The 17806-nt window shown below is 39.0% G+C and overlaps 1 long non-coding RNA gene across 1 annotated transcript in view; it reads right to left on the reverse strand.

Moving 5' to 3' along the window:
• LOC108448629 overlaps window positions 1–14108 on the reverse strand; it is an 80972-nt gene extending 66864 nt beyond the window's left edge. Inside the window, exon 1 of the long non-coding RNA XR_001864589.1 lies at window positions 13928–14108. This is a non-coding gene — a long non-coding RNA (uncharacterized LOC108448629). The remainder of the gene's footprint in view (window positions 1–13927) is intronic.
• Between the last annotated feature and the right edge of the window lie 3698 nt (window positions 14109–17806).

Here is a 17806-nt window from a genome sequence, read left to right on the forward strand (position 1 = left end):
GTTCAGCAGTTGCTGAAATTAAGCAAATACTTGACTTTGAAGCTATCCTCAGTTTTGTCAGGGTAATTACACATCCCATAAGGCCAGGTGCACAATATTAACGTGTTTGTGAGCATTTGCATAAGGAAATTTGGCAGTGGCATAAAGTCTAGACAGATTTTTAAGTGCTAACGAGAAGCCTGAATTCCCTGGATTTTATTGCAAGGCTGGCTTAGTGCTACTGAGCTACATTTCTGAATGGACAACTCCATAAGCAGTGGAAAATGGTGTTTTCTCTTGTTTATCCCTTACAGTTGCCTCTGACTTCTCTATAGTCCTGCATTTCTTCAATTTATCTTTATAAATTATATTTACAAAAATATAAATTTATAAAAAATAAATTTATAAAAAATAAATTCATAAAAATTTATCTTTATAAATCTTCAATTTATTTCTATTTTTTTACCAGAAATTGTCACGAGTATGCCAAAAGAAAACCAAAATATCAGCAGGTTAATAGAACCAACATTCTATTTATATATATATACACACACACATCTCAATCAGTTTGTGTACATTCCAGAAAACCTGGTAAACTATTATAAGCAACAGCAGAAATCTTAATTGAGTTCTACACTAATAATGAACATTAATATTCCTCTTGAACTAATCAAAGAATTAACAGTGATGTGCAAATTATATCTGCATAGCATTTATATTGTTGAACAGGCATTAGTTGTAAACTGTTGGGAGGATGCTGAGAAAAAGGGAGCAGCCTGACTTCAGTGTGCTTTAGCTGCAAGACCACAGTCTACAGCAATTAATAAAAAAAATCCTGTACAGCTCTGGTTTTGATAGCTAATATCAATGCTATTATTTCTATTGACACTGACAGTGAGAAATCCCCAAGCAACTGAAAAAAATGATTTTCAAACAATTTCTCCTCCCCAACTCTTGTTTATATAATGCAAGAGAACAATTGAAAGGGAAGAAGATAAAGCAGATGCATCTTTCTACATCACATTTTGGAGCTAAACTTATAGGATTGTACAACACAAACAGCTTCCAGCAGCAGCCCATCAGTGTGATAAATGCTGCCATTCTATCACACACAGCTTTGACACTGAGAAAAATAAGTTCTGAGCTCCCTTCACTGGAAAGGTGAGACACTTGTAAGAGCAGAGAGTAAAATCGAAGTTACTGAGCAGCACATTCCTGTACAAGAATTAGCATTTCTTACTGGCGTTGGCAGCACTGCTGAGATTGTAAATTATTCACCATCTACAATCAACATGCCAAATTTCAGTGGAAACCTCGGTGCTTTGTAAGTAAATTTTTATCTCAGCCAATCGTGTTTGACATGCGATTGACTGCGATGTTTCACAAAGGTATCTCTCCAGCTTCATTGGTAACGCTCTACTTGTGCTTTCTTAAGGAAAAATTAGCTACTTGCATTTGAAATTCATGTCATGAATTCCTCAGTATTCAGATTTGCCATCTCTCTTATAACCTTGTTCTATCTTTAAAATCTTTGGCTTCGATGAACCTAGGAGAAACTGCAAGGAACTACAAATAAGGACCATCCATTTATTAACTTTAATAAAAGTTATCTTGATCCACAAGGCTCAGACATTTAATTAAAGTAAATGGAAAAGATGCAGTAGAAAATCAGAGTAAAATTTAATATTAAATCAGCCAAAGGAAATTCAAGAGAAAACAGAGGGGACTGATAAAATGCCTGATGGATGGTGAAGGATATGATAGTTCAAGGAGAGGGGATGTCATGCAATATTGTCCCAGCCCAAACAAAAGCAGAGCACACAGCTGCTGGATAACTCATTTACATGCACAAGTGCTGACTGCAGTGGCCACAAAGCTTGAGAAGAAAACTCCCAAGGTAAATTATTTAAGGTCTAGAGCTGCAGTTCACACTTTCCCTGCTCTGACTCTGTTTTTTGCACACATCCTCCCACCAGTTTAAGCCACCAGCTCAGGAGGGAGTGCCAGTGGTGGGGTAGCAACACGAAGTTACTGCAGACTCCAGTTCTCCCCCAGGAGTTTGAATAACCAGCTGGGGGAATGAGTTGTGCAGGATTTTTTACGCCTTCACAGCAATATGGACACGAGTGGCTCCACCAGCACTCGAGCAGTCTCGCTCTGCCCCCTCCAAGCCCGTCTGTTATTTCACTGAGTACTTGCAAGAGACATTCTCATTGTTGTGATTGGCTTGTCAAGCTTTCAAATTCCTAATTTCTCCGTTTTGATGACTAGATCATTGCTATAATACTAAGAACAGTGCAGGAAGTGAGTGAAGGACTGACAATCTTTCATTTTTTGAGACACAAAATAAGCCTTTCCTGTCTACAAGTCAATCCTGTTTTATTCTTAGCTTCTCTGGAGCACAATTTCTCAGATAAGAACTAAACTCTTTAGTCAAAGACTAATAAATACTGTAGCAACATTGTTCGAACCCTTCCTTCTTGGGTTGTGGTAGCAGATTGCAATTTGTCTGGTAGCATCAAAGTTCTAAAAGTTTTTGTTTAAAAAGCTGTCGTTGAGTAAAAAAAAAAATAGAAATCTATAATTTAAGTTACATAGAATCCCTGATATTCTCCTGAGGCAATTCATAATCTAAACATAAGCAAAAGCTACCGTGTAACATTTTTCAGTCAGCATCAGGCATGATTAAGAAGGTATTTCTTAAAACAGTGAAATAGAAAATTACATTTTACATTGCAGTTTGATTAATGTTAAAGAAGCAATATTTTATATTCCTTGCACAAAACAGGCTGAAACACAAATATTAATACTATCTAAGGCTTCAGTGTGGCTAAATAATTCATAAAAGTTAATTGAATTTTGTTGGTTGGAAAGGGGATAAGATTGATTCAGCAATGAGGCAGATGAGATAATCCCCTTCAGCCTCTGATATTAGGACTGCCCTTTTCAGTGACCTCCTCCAATTTGTTCCCTAATTACACATTGATCAATCAGCAAACAGTTTCTAGGGACTCCCTAAGAGCTGCTGACCCCCGAATCCCCGTGCGTGTATCACAGTGGGGGCGGAAAAGTCAGTACCAATTGAAATGGTTAATTTACACATGTCTGCTGCAAAGGTACTTATTCTGAGGTAAATATTTTCCTGACCCCTCCAACCACCAAGAGCTGTTTAAATTTTCCTTATGTTTTGTATACTCTAGTTATTTTGCATTGTCCACTTGCATGTTAATCTATAATTCACTTTATCTTGCAATACAGCATTCCAGAAAACACAAAGATAAATGCATGCAAATTCGAAGAAATCTGAAGAACAACCAAATCAAATAATGCTCAGTGAGCTGAGAGAAATCAAAACTCTCCCCAGTCTAAAAATCTAAGAAGACAGAATGTTTGTTTCAGTGATGTGAAGAATTTACCCCAGTGTCAGTGTCAGTACCTCCCACCACTCAGACTGTGATGGACAGAGAGGTAAAAAAGCAACTCAACAGAACTTCCATGCACAGTTTCGATTAAATAAAAACTCTGATTTACAGGAAGAAACTGTAGCAGCAAGAGTTGTTGAGGAAAACCAGAAAATTACAGCCTGGAAACCATGATTATTTAAACTATCTCATCTACAGATTAAGGAAATTTATTTTGGTCCTACCTAAATCCCCAATTCAAATCCTAAATTGTAGTCACTCATTCACTTGGTGAAATACTGTAGCCTGGAGAACACTCTAAACCCAGAATATTAAAAAGGTCAAAATAATATTAAATTCGAGGCTTTGCAAAATTAAAGAACAGTCTTTGAAAGCACTGACTAGGCTGAGCTCACAGAGAAAACCAGAGGAATTACAGCTATGTGGTGCTTTGCACTGAGAAGGATTGTGCTTAAGGGGAGTGCTGATACTACCCACTTGTAACAAAATTTAGTAAAAAGAGAAGTGGCTAAATATTAATTCATATCAGTAAAGATTACAAAAGCAACACGAAAGAGAGACTACTGTGAGAAACATCAATCCTCCTTCTGCACAAATTATCAGGAGGAAAAATAGGAGAGCATTAAACGACATGTGCTGTGATTCCCCCAGTTCATTCAGAGTCACTCAGGCTGGCTAATAGGATTCCTATACCATCACTCAGGGAAAATTCCGAGTCCATCTATCTGCACAGAAGTGTGTTATTTGGGGTTATTTAATAAGCACTTCTCTAACAGACAGGCACACAAACACAAGCATGCAGCCATTAGCTTGGCACAAGCTACTTAAGCTGGTTTTGATACTCCCCTTGCAGCCCTCTGAGCCAACAGCACCATACCAGGTTAGTTTTAGGAGTGCCAGTTATACATATTTTCAGAAAAGCAGTAGAAGCTTCTTTATCCAAAATTTCTGAAATGTGAAAATGTTGATCCTAACATGTTTATTTTATTGTCTGTTTAAAAGGCAGAAGAGCAAATTTACTGGTATGAAGAGGAAACTTGATATAGTGATAAGTACTCTGTTAATTCACATGGGACGCCTTTCTATTTCAGAAACTATGGCCAGAACCAAGCAATTAATATATCTGATTATAGGTTCTTACCATGGAAGAGTTAAATCTTATAAGATCTATGTCTCACTCATCCTCTGCTTTTAAATCACGGTAGAGCAACTACACAAAACAAAGACTTCAGGCTGTTTCCAAGGTGATAAATCAAGAAGCAATATTACATGTGGCAATAAGTTCACATTGCAGTTACTTAAGCTTTAAAATCTTCTTTGCTAGAGGATCTGCAAACCCTTTCTCTCTCATGCCTTCCTCCCTTCTTTTTTTTTTCCAAATGAGGGATTATGCAGGGTAAGGAAATGCAGGTGGATATTTGTACTGGCAAGAGTAGAAGAGGCACCTAAATGCAAAGACAAACTTTCAGGAAAAATACCTTTTGTCCTGCAATGCTAAAACCTTCAAAAATTGCAGCAGGTTCCTGCCTTGAGGAGGAACACAGATGGTTTTGTGCTCTTCCCATCAGGCAGATTTCCAGAAGGTTCTATCAAATTTCAGCGATGGCCTAGCTTTCCTCACAAGGCAGTACCTAGCACTCTCAGACTGTTTCTATTGGCATCTTTGCAAAGGTTACTGTTAGAATGACCAACTGATGTACACTGCTAGTTATTGTTAGATGTGTGAATATATCCCACGTCCTAACACAAGCTATGGCTGCACTCCAGTTCTCATTTGGAGTTACCTGCAGCTCCCATGACAGAATATTTGAACTTTGCACTCCTGGGGAACACAGGGGTTCCATCCATCATTTTACAGAAGCGCTCAGTGGGGGGACACTGAAACACAGCCGGCCCCAAAGCCCCAGAAGTGATGGATCCCTTGGGAGTGACCATTCCTGCGTCCCACAGAAATCCCTGTGCCCTGGGACAGCTCCTTCCCCCAGCACTCCCCAGCCAGCCTGGGCTGCTGCAGGGACACCCATCCTGCTTGAGTCTCACCTGGAGTGGGGAGCACTGGCTCTCTACTCGAGTTACCCGAGGTTGTAGGCACTGCTGTCACTCCTGCGTGCAGGTGAGACCTCAGCTTGCATTATCTCAAGGCTGCCCCTGCTTATCTATTCCCAGGGATGCCTCTTTCCACAACGGATTGCTCCTCTGCTGTCAGCTGGCTGAGTTGGAAAAGTCTTCCCATTGAACAGGAAAAAAAGATTCCATATTTTTTCTCATTATATTCCATCACAGCTTAATGATAGGAAGCTTTTACAATTCATAAAATAGTGCCATGTTCATCTAATGTAGGTAAAAGAAAGAGAACAGCATCTGAAAAATAAAAATGTTCTTGAGTCTCATTCCAGGATCATAAATTATGTTTTTAAAATACGGTCTTCAAGCTTCATTTTTTTCTATGTTTTCACTTCATAAAATAATAAATGACTTATTTTTGGTCATGACAGACCAATGTGGCAAGTAGATAGAATGAAAAGTTGATACTGTAAACCACTTTTTTTTTTTTTTTTTTACTCAAAAGCCTCAAGTACTTTTTATAGTGCTTTATTTTTTTTTCTTTTCTGGCTGCTTATGTCCTGAGCAATTGCTTTTATGAGCACAAAGTGCTGTTTTTAGTGGAAGTCTGGAGGGGTCTGCACAAGAACATTAGGCAGGGTTGTGACCCAAGAGACTGAAGCTTTGATCCAGTAATGAGATCATCAGATATACTCCCAGCAGTGCTGCAGATGGGCTGTACAATAAAACAGAACTAACTACAGCATCAAGAAATGCAGATCTAGAACAACCACACACACAAAGTTACTGGGGAACATAAGGGTGAAGAAATAAAGGCTGGAAAATGACTTTCACTCTGAGGACTAAATGATTATTACAATTTCAACTTCAAAAATACAAATTGCATAAGTCATTTGCATTACAAATGTTATCTTGATATCTATGCAGTACAAAACACAGATTAAAAGGAAAAATTGAGCTTTCCAAATCCTGGAAGATTAGATGGGGTCCAATCACCTATGAACTACCTCATTGAACTATATCATGAAGGAAATACAGGTATAGTTTTTAAGAGAGAATTTATTAGTTTCACTCTTAGTTATGAAAGTCATCAGGCAGCAGATAAATTCTGCTACACTTTTTGTTTCCACAGTAGGAGGATTTCCAGGCCTCTAAATTGTTTTAAGGATAGAGAAAGGACTGTCAATACAGTGACTTTTTACACTGTGACAATGGGAACTGCATTTATCTATAGAATAATGCATTAGTGACAGCTCCTATGCACAGCAGCCAGTTGGTGATCAGTTATTGGAACCCTGATTATCCCAAGCTGCATCTTGTTGCAGAGAGACTCCTCATCTGTGTCACCTCATCAATTATCACTTAATAAGAAGTGTTACTCCTCTTTCAGTGTTCAGCATGGACAGAGACAAATTCTGACATTAGCATAATGAAGTCTAATATCTCAATAAAGGGCATGAGTCAATGACTGCCATGAGCCACGTCCTATATTCAGCCAGTCCTTTAGAATTCCCAGGGGAGACATAGTCAAAGTATTAAAGGGTTCAGATGGTGTTTAAAAGGTGTTTAAATTAAAATATGCAAGTGAAACAGAGTAATTTAGGTTGCTTTAAAGTCAGGATCTGAATATTGCTGTTTGCCAATTGCTAGTCAGCAGTTCTGCTTCTGATTTTATCTGAAAACTATAAAGAAAGAAGATTTCAACGCTCAATTACTCAGAACTGTTCCCCCTGCACTGTGTGCCAGGCAAGCCTTGTCAGAGAGTCTTGTGTTTTACTTGTGTAAAGCATTATCTGCTTTATCCTTAGCCCAGATTTTTGAAGCAACTTTAATTAGTGTAGTTTAAGGAAGATTCATCTGTTCTAAAATTTATACCTGAGCTGCTTGCATCACAGGCTGTCCATAATTATTGAGGCTTTTTTAAAGAGCTGTAACTTATGTTTCACATTGTCTGAATTCAAAAGAATAAATGTGTAATGGTTATGTTAGAGACACTAATATTTATGAACACAGAAGTGGGTATTGGTTTGATGCATGTAATAAAATGTAGTAATGCATGAAATACAGGCAGTTAATGCAGATTGCTTCTTTTTATGGATGAAAAAAATAAGGAAGTCACATACAGACATACATTTAGCAACGCTCCAGGAAAGTTAAATGTGACATGTCTCTGCTGCTCTGCACAATGAAGGATGGCTCACCAAGCACAGGGAGAGGGGAAAGAATGCAATGTGGGCTGACCACAAAACTACCCTTAACAGCAGTTTGGACACACTCAGGTGTCCAGGACCTAGAGTGAAAGAGCACCAGCCAGCAGCCCCAGCTGACCTGATCACCAGCCCTTGAAATCCAGACCACTTAACACAGACATCTTTTCAATTAGCAAACGCTTCTTTTCCTAATTTTCCACCCATGCTGCAACTCGTCTTGAGAATACAGACAGGAGCTATGGCAAGAGAACTTCTGAAGGGGACAAGAGCTCACACCAGTCATCAGCTCCCTGGGGTTTGGAACATCCCGCAGTGAACCAGCCACTGCCTGCTTAATTCAGGAACAAGCAAAGCTTTCAAGTCATCTTTACCCCAAACCTAACATCAACAACACCCAGGTGACTGGTTTTTAAACCAAAATTAAATGGCTCATAATCCTGCTAGCACCCACATTCCTTCTAGATCTCTGAATACAGCAGTAAATTAACACGGAAACCTTTATTACAAATGGTTACAGCCAACACCTCAAGGGAAGACAATGAGAAAATAATGGTGTATGATCGTAAGTTCTGTTTTACTCAGTAGATATGTGATCAGACCACTCTTGCCTGGCATATCCAGGACCTAGATTTAATTCTTCCTGTAAAAGCATTTCGATTTGGCCCTTCTTCCTCCCAGGAAAAGTCTCAGATCACCCCTTTTTAGTCTACACTTTGCTGTTCCCAGTCTATAAAGTGGAGGAGGAGGTAAAATATAGCAGAAATCTTTTCTCCAGCGTGACTGTTTTAGCTATGGAGCCATCACATAATTTATTCATTTTGTCTTTTTAAGCATTTTGCACAAAAACTGAACATCTCAGCTGAAGGCACTGAAACATTTGCTTCACTACACATATGTACAGGAAACTTCCTTTTCCAAAATTTACTCCTAATTCAACAGAATTGGCTGGAGACTATAAACACAAAGGTAGAGAGAAATACTCACAAAAGTGCTCACCAGCACCTATAATTGCACTTTGATTCCAGCTTTAATGTTCAAGTCATGTATGTGTCTGCCTTCAGCGGTCAGAGTGTAAAGCTTTTATCAAGATAACCAACTCGTGAGTTTTGCACTGTGACATCTGAGAAAAACATTATGTCTCATACTTCCTGGAAGAAAAATGATTTCCATTAAGTCAGGTGTACAATAGTCATAAAAGCACAGTCTAATACTGTTAAAGAAATACTCTGACATCCCGCTGATAAGATCATTCTACCCTTGCAGAATGTCAACAGCTAATCATATTCTTTATCTGCACAGATATTATACTGAGAAATTGACTTTGCCATCTGGCTCTCCAGAATTTTTATCAGGTCTTTTTAATTAGGTTCAAATCATTGATTTCCATTGTTCCCTGGCTTCTGTCTCTTTCAGACTGAATCCATTTGCAGTGCACTGCAGCGTTCTCAAGTGGAACCTAAAATGAATAGGATTTTCCCACAGGTTTTCACACTTTACATCTGCTAGCAAAAGTCCTGTCATGCTTGCTTAGTGGTGCATATAATTCAATTTTTGTTTTATTAAGATATGAGGATGACCAATCTATTAACAAAAAAAAAAAAAGTAAATCAAACAACCTTAAAAACTCCATATGAAAAATGAGCCCAAGGCTTATAAATTAGAAACATCTGCAACGAGTCCGGGAGGCTGGGTTGCTGTAATTGTGATGAACGTACTTAAATCAAAGTTGTAAAGACTTTCATAGGCCAGGACATATTTCTGTTAGATTGCTTTTTCTGGCCTGCTGCAATGCTGAAGGCATTCATGCGGCATTTCAAGTTCAGAAAAAACTTATAAGATACAAATATTGCTGCATACCTCCCATACAGACACTGTAAATTTCAGTTCTCAGTGCAGAAGCTCCTGCAAGATTATTGATTTTAAACCTTACACAAAACAGTAATTAAACTCTAAAGTAACTTTGGTAGTGCTAATCTATGAGGAAGACACTCTTCTGGGTAAGAAAAGTCTTTAGGAATTTGCATTCATAAGGAAAATTGAAGTCCCTAAATAATTGAAGACTAATTTGATTTTCAAAGTATGAAAAATCCAGATCTGAGCTTCCCTCAGAATTTGATGGATGGAGGGGTTTGGACAGAGACCATGACCTATTTTTGGTTAAAAGAAGAACCAAACAAAGCAAAACCAACAGAAGAAGGAACAAGCAAACACACCCACGACAACTTGGTGTTACAATTTAAAAGCTGAACAGCGAGGTTTACATTTTCTGGTCATTTAAATAATTAATTATATAAAAATGTTTATGCATTTTAAAAATAAAACACAGCAAATCCTTTGGGAAGGAAACCAAACCACTGATTCGGGGTCCACACAACAAGGCTGTCAAAGATTTAAGTTAAAATGACAAGATGCAGCAAAACTCCTCCAAATGTCACTCACAGGGCACTGTGCTCACATTTAAGGTGCAAGTTTATCCCAGACTTCCTGGGCTTTCTCACTGATGACCAAAGAAACTTTGGGTAGGAAGCTGACAAGCTGTGTTGGCTTGGGACTAAAGCTGGAACTTTCCTGCAGGGCAGGTTCCTGCAGGGCACTGCTTTAGTTTCTAGTTGAGACGGGAAGGATTTGTCACTGGAACAATATGATTTCCTTTTTTCCCTCCTAGAAGAGAGCGCAAAATATGATGGTGCTGCTTGTGCAGGGATACCAGGATGTGTCTTTCTCTTGATGCAAACAGAACTTTCACTCTGGGCACATAAGTCAGCCCAGGTACTGGACAGCACTTGGAAATTCACCCTGCAGAATATTTATCTACAGAGTGTCTGGAATCAAACAGAACCTGCCTCTCGCTGAAGAAATTACAGCCCTTGGAAAAAATTTTCTCTAAGGCTGCACTAACCCCATATCCACTTAATAATGTATCAGTAGCAGAGTTTACTTCAAAACATACCAGAGGACCTGCAGTGCAGCAAACCCAAGGCATGAGGATAAAAATGGGGAGATATTTGCAATTAAAGCCAGCTAGCACACAGGGCTGTCCATGGGGTGGGAAGGGGAAGGAGAAGGTGCAGGACAACTTTCCTAAGTATTAATTGTAAGGAGTTCTTCTACTTATTGGAGTTGTCCATCTGGACACTTTCAATGAGACATTTGCTTGGGGACTAGAGCAAGAAAAGTGGAAAGAAAAACCAGGGGTATGTTCGGTTTGCTGGTTTTCCCAAAATTGAAATTAAGCTGCCTCACCTTTAATTCTCCTGCTCTTATGTTGTAAAAAAATCCCAGACACCACTCTCAGTCTTCACAGCCTCACCTGTCCTCCAGCGTCTCTAAGATCTTTGTGAATGGCTGTGAGATTGATTCAGCCTGTTGGGTTAATTTAATACGGCCCAACTATCTTGAAAATGTATAACCCAGCTCTTCTATCTTCTCCTATTAGGGCCTATTTTGCCCTTTTGGCATTAAAATTAACTGCTTCATTCAAGAAATCACAGTTGGCCTTTTTAGTTCAGGAAAAACATATCAAACACTTGTACATCTGAGATTTCTCACTCAATAACTTCTCATTTTTCAATGTGATTTTAAAAAAAATGTTTTCCTTAGTGGTAGCAGACAGAAATAATGTCTGAATATTTTACAGAACTGCATCCCTTTTTGTACACTCACCTTCCTATTTCTGTACCTATGCCTTCACCCTTGGTAACCTTGACTCTTCCTTACTTCAGTTTTAGGATGATTTAACAACTCCTGATTTATCCAAATTGGCCTCCTGCTACCCTTTCTGTGCCTCTTTCTTCTCCTTCCTCCATTAAAAGAATTAAAACCAATAAAAGCTATTGTTTCTTCACAGTGTCTTTAACCTTATTTCACCCCATCTGGGTTCACACGAAGCACAGCTCAACACTCACTGAATTTTATTGAAATCAATTGTTTTTTTCATTATCTTCCTTTCTTTCCTAAAGAGCACACACTGTTGTTTTGTGATGCAGTTTCCAATTTTGTGCCCCACCAGCACATTCTCAACGAGTTCCTCCCAGGTGATTTCTCTCGTGTCCCAATTTCCCTTCCCTTTCTTTACTTCTCCAATCCCATATGTAATTTTAATTTATGCCTTTATCTGGTGTTTTGGTTTGGATTTTTTTTAAAAAAAGCCTTAACCTGTGAAAATCAACATAGTCTATATTTTAATTATATACACTGAAAAAATTAAACTGAGCTAACAAACCTGCAGTTTAATGAATGTTCACAAAAAATCCCTAAAACCCAGGGTTCCATATCTGGGATCTGTATCAGGTTGAAGAAATCAAAGGGATTTTACTATTTTTTCCCTACTTCTACAGACACTTAATCCCTGTTGATGTTCTTATAGTAAGGGAATATCCCCTCACTTTGCATTTTTGGTTCGTTTGGTTTTGGTTTTTTTTTTTGCAAGACATACTCCTGTAAAATTCAAATTCCATTTAGGATTTATACTATGTGAATTATTCCTTCAAGTCTCTGTACACCAACTACATCATAAGTTTGACACTGTGCTGAGACCTCCAGTTCCTCTCTCTCATTGTATATATTTTTCAATTGCTTTCTTATGTTTTTCATAGGGATCCAGACACACAAGATATTTGATAGAGCAATATTATTCTTCTACTTGTTCCTCTTATGACATTATTATGAATAAAGTTCTCTAATTTATAATCCCTCTTCACTTGGTTCTTTTCACAGTTACAAGTGTTATTTCTTGCTCTAGAGGTTACTCAGCCACTCAGAAATACTTCAGTGATTTTTTTTTTTAAATTGGCCAGAGATGTTTTTGATGATTCATTGTTAAATGACTTTGACTCTGCTTCATCCTGTGATAATACATTCGAATACATGGCATTTTCTACCCTGTGAGGAGTTCCCTGGCTGGTTTTGGCCCTCAGAGAGATCTGTGCTGAGGATGTGAGAGCAGTGCAGGCAGAGCAGCTCCTACATCACTGAGATGCAGCCCGAGTCCCACGTCAGCCTCCATAGGAGATGGAGATTGATTAGCTCAGGTGTTCAAATGCTGTGACAGGTTCATGCTTTTACTGCAGAGGATGAAGAGTCCTACAGGAGGACTGCAGAATATTCTTGACACATTTTAGCTGCCTCTTATAGACTGATAAAAGCATAGCCACTGCCACACAGTTCACCTCTTCAGCTTCCTAAACAATTTTCCCCCTTTCAGTGAATCTGCCTATATTAGAGTCAAACAGGTAACCTCAGCCAAACAAAGCCCTCAAGTATTTTACCCAGTTGAGAGCAATAACCAAATGCTCTCCTACAATCACTTTTCTTCAAGGTGGGAGAATGAAGAGCCAGGCTTTCATCTGCTACAAAGCTTTCTCTGCTGTGAGGAAATCAATAACAGGGGTGATGACTTGTCAATTATCCCTTCAATGCATTTTCAGTTTCCCTGCTTTTACCACGGTTTACCTCCTTCCCAATTCACTTTTCTTCATGGCTATGCCACTACCCAGATACTCACAAGAATGAGAAACCTTTCCCCATGACACTCGAAATAACCAAAACAATTTCATTTTACTCTGAAGAGTTCGTGAACTATTAGCTGTAATTTAAGAACTGTGCCATTAAAGAACTATATACTGTATCTAAAAGGATAAAACTATTACCTCTCCCATGATTCTTTTCTCTGCCCTGTGATGAAAGCTATGCTGATGATAAAGAAACAAGCTAAGAAGGGAACTTACAGGGTCACTTCTTCTGCAGCATCCCCAGCGAGGAGCCGTGTCCCAGGCCAGGCTGCCCTCGGGACAGCCCAGAGCAGCAGCACCCACAGCTGGGCACAGGCACAGCTGCACCCTGACCTTGGCACCTCCCAGGAACAGCTGGGCATGGCTTAACTGGGAACCACAGCTGCTTGTGCCAGACCCCACACAAACACCACAGCTCTGCCCCAGAGCCTGAGCTGGTCATTCCATGACCATATATTGGAAACTGATCAAGAGCAGCATAATTTTAAAAAATCTGTTATGTGTAGAAGATAAATAATGCATTATTCATTTCTGGGTTTTTCTAAATATATTCAGTGCCTTCAGGTGATTTTTTTGAAACGTCTTCTTTTTTGACTTTTCTTTTTAACCAAGAGTTCTCATCAACAAAAAGCCCAAAACCTCAATAACACCCATTAGCTGCCTCTGAGCTCCACACACACCCACTTGCTGATTCAGCCTGCTTGATCCACATTGCCAAAAAAGTAAAAATAATAATACTTACACTAGTCAATGATGTGCCTGCCTGGCAAAGCCGTGTCCTGTGTGGCCACTTTTGGCAGCAGGAACTGAGCTGGAGCACAGTGTGCTTTTCCAGAAGGCCAGCACTCTCACACCATTCCCCAGCCTGGCAGGGCTGTGTCGGAGCTGTGGCAAGTGGAGGCATCCATACGCTGTTAACCTTTTCAGACCACTGCAGAACAGATGGTCCCAGATTAGCTGGTGAAGAGCTGTTAATGTAACTATCCATCAATGCCTTTAATTACAGTTTGCTTGTTTTCAAAACAGCCCATATTGATTTTCTTTTTTTTAAAGCAGAACATAAAATAAACTGCTCTGTAAACACCGAATAGACTTACAAACACAAATAGACCCAGCCAGTGTTGTTCTTTCTCACCCTGTGAAAGCTCCATGTGAGCATGTCTGTTTAAAATTATCAAAAATATACTGTAAATATGAGTGATCTTAAGGTGTGTCAAAGGTTCCTTTGGACCTTCTCCACTGAGAACAACATTTTAATCACCTGTTCCCAGAGTCCATAAATTATGCAGTGTGTAAAGAATTCTATTACAAAAAATCTTCCTGCCTAGAAAATGTAATTTAAATAAAATGCATCATTTTCTGCTTTGGGAAAGAATAGACATATTTCCATAAAAACCTTATGGATGAAAAATTACCTCTGCCTTTATGGGGTTAGGATATCACTTTGGTAAACTCTCTGAGGATATTACAGTGAAAGCCATTTCATTTTTATTTTAATTACAGTGAATTACTTGTTAAATGAAAAAAGTCTTCCACAGATAACACATTCACATACCAACCACACTTTCTTCCTTCAGGAACCCGTTGATAGCCAATCCAGCTTAATGAAGTCCAGGGCATTTTATGAGCATGTTGCCTGTGCAGCCAATTCCCTCAGTCACACGTGCACTTTCTAGAGATGAAGTGACATTTCCTCTCACTGCTCCCAGGTAACACCAGGTGGAAGCCGAATCACAAAGCCCTGGTTTTAATTTTTTACTATTTTAATGCCACAAATCCAGATTCTCAAGATCTTGCATGGGTTTTTCTAACAAAGGCACTCTGGAATAAGCTGCAAATTAAAGCATTAAAAAGTTTCTGAAAATGCACACATCCTTGGGAAGATTTATATGCATGAATAAACTAACTGAACCTGTAGCTGTAAAGCATTTTTTTTTTATCTGCAAGGAAAGGTTATGTTTGGTGTAATAATTTTCTTTAATGTATGATAGTTTAATTCTTACAAATAAGGATTTCTATTTTTAGAGAAGAAAACTCTACAAGAACTCTGAAAACTGTCTGTGTTTTAAGAGAAAGATTTACTTTTGCAAGGTGAACAATGACAAAAAAGAAGTAATTTTGGGATCTCTGCCATTTTATTTCACTGATTACCTGGAATGCCAGCAAATACTGAGGTTTTACTTCCATGAAGGTAAACACTGGTACATGGAAGTATGAAAAGTGCACCATGGCAAACTCTGGCAACTCTGCTGTGCATCAGCTGCATTTATCTGCTTAAGACCACATAACACTGACCTCAAAACCATAGGCTAAAATTAACAGTGAAGTAAAAACTACTTTTCATGTCTTTCTTCACATCATGGTCATTCCCCCAAAGCCGTTGCTCCAAAAAGGAGCTATTTTGTTTGGCTTTTTAAATCGAGAATTCAAATAGTGTTTTTTTACTGTTTATCCTTAATAAAGGCAACAAAACTGCAAGGAAGGTGGAAGGGGAGTAAGGAAAGAGAATGGAAAAAACTAGTCCATGGTATTCCTCCTGAATTATTTGCAGTGTCAAAATGGCAGGCAAACTTGTAGGTATTTTGCCTCAGGGTCTACCCTTGGCAAGGCTCAGTGAAAGCAGAAGGGGAGAAAAGTAATGCAAGGGATGGTAAAACAGAAAAGGCAAAAAAACCACCTCCAGATGCTCTGTCTCTAGGCACACAGTTCTGTGTTTGTACACATACATATGTCCAAATGTGTGTTCACACACATCCTAATCATGTGCCATACAGTTGCATTTTAGCAACTTGCTAAAATGTGTCAATCCATGCTAAGTGTGGCTTAGCAGTATAAATAACATTTCAAAATAGTAAATGTTTAATAGGCATTTTGAACTCACTGCAAATATACATGGCCAGGACCTGACCTGGCAGACTGAATTAATAATGGATCAGCCCGTCCCAAGGTCTCTTTCTGTCATGGCCCCTGAACCTTTTCTTCAATGACTGCTCAAACTCAGTTGTAATTCATTCTGTTGCCTGTAAATTGCTCGACATTTTTGAGGCATTAAAGCTCTTCTTTGATTAGTGATTAGGGTGTATCTTTATCTATTTTAGAGTAGTATTTTAAATGACAGTTCTCTGACAGGCCATGGTGTCGTTCACAGAAAGGTCATCAGTTCCCTCCTGACCCCAGACAGCAAAGGCTGAAAGTCAGAGCTGCCCAGTGGCACAAATTTGTCCTCTGTATGCAGTGAATTGATGGGTTTGGTCCAGAGCTTCAGTGGATAAATATCCTCATCCCAAACTGTCATCAGAACTGGTGTTATAATGTCATTCTCAGCAGAAGGTCAAGGGGTGAGCTGGCAGAGAGACTAAATTGTGTCTGCAAACCTAGAAGGAAAGACAAAAACAGACTGACTGGGTGGCCTACAAAAAACCCACCCCATTCCTACAGCTGATTCAGGGTTGTTGCTCCAAGATTCTTGACAATCTAAACTCACTTTCCAGAAGAACACACCACTGGCAGGATTTCTAAGACAGTGAACCGTTGATAAAATGCGATATTTATTAGCAGCTATGAAACTTACAGATCCAAGTAGTAAATAATATTTAGGCTGTTGCAATCTCCTCAATCAGCCTGTACTTATAAAATCAACTAATTGAAATTAGCAAATGAAACAGCTGATCTGGTCTTACCTTTCTCCAACCTCCTGCCAGCAGAAGTTTAACCTTTGCTCTGCAATGTCCAAATAATTGCACACATTCCAGTGACACCATTTCCATGGATTCTTTTTTTCAAAATTTTTCTTTACACTTTGTTTAGATGTTTTTCTTCAGAATTATCCAAATTTGAGCTTATAAGATTTGTTAGTAACCATATGTGGTCACTTTTTGAACACCTGGGTTTTCTTCTGCTCCACTTTCTGCTTTTTGAATGCCATGGGGAAGAAATTATCGATATCAGATCCTTTTCTAAGTTTTTCTGGTTTCCAAAGGAGCTATTTAGAGTTTGCATGATGCATTTTCAGACCAGGACTGTACCATAGTAGCACTAATATAGAGTAAATCATGTTTAAGAGAACATTTTATTCTAGCATTTGCACCTTGTGCACAGCTCACCCACAAGGGGCAATTCCTTGCACATACCTGATTTTGGATGGATTTTTTTCCTGGACAAAGGTTCAAAGAATTACAGTCCTGTATAGTGTTCCTACCCACTTATAAAAATAATTGAATGTCCTTCTTGTTTTGGTTGAGAACCAAACCCTAGTGCTGTGGAAGTCAGAGGATTACAGGGCAGTGAGGTTTGTGCCCCTGAGAATGATATTCTGATGATATTTTACATTCTGTCAACTTAGGGCCCTTCTTCTAGAAGTTAATTCTGCACAAATGAGAGCTCCTCAGTGGACAGCTTGTTTGACATCAGTAGAAACTAAAGAGAATTTAACAGTGGCTGAATACAGTTTAATACAAGCTCTGCCCCTGGTGATATTTCTGCTCAGGGCACAACGAGCTGTGCCTTGCTCACCCCCGTCTGGGATGGATGGGGGCTTCAGAAAGTTGTGGTTGTCTGTAATTCCTCTGAAACTGGGATAATCCAACAGTGTCCCATGCTGGGAAACACCCCTCAATCGTGG

The sequence above is a fragment of the Corvus brachyrhynchos genome, unplaced genomic scaffold (genome assembly GCF_000691975.1).
Source record: "Corvus brachyrhynchos isolate BGI_N302 unplaced genomic scaffold, ASM69197v1 scaffold220, whole genome shotgun sequence".
NCBI classification, from domain to species: Eukaryota; Metazoa; Chordata; class Aves; order Passeriformes; family Corvidae; genus Corvus; species Corvus brachyrhynchos.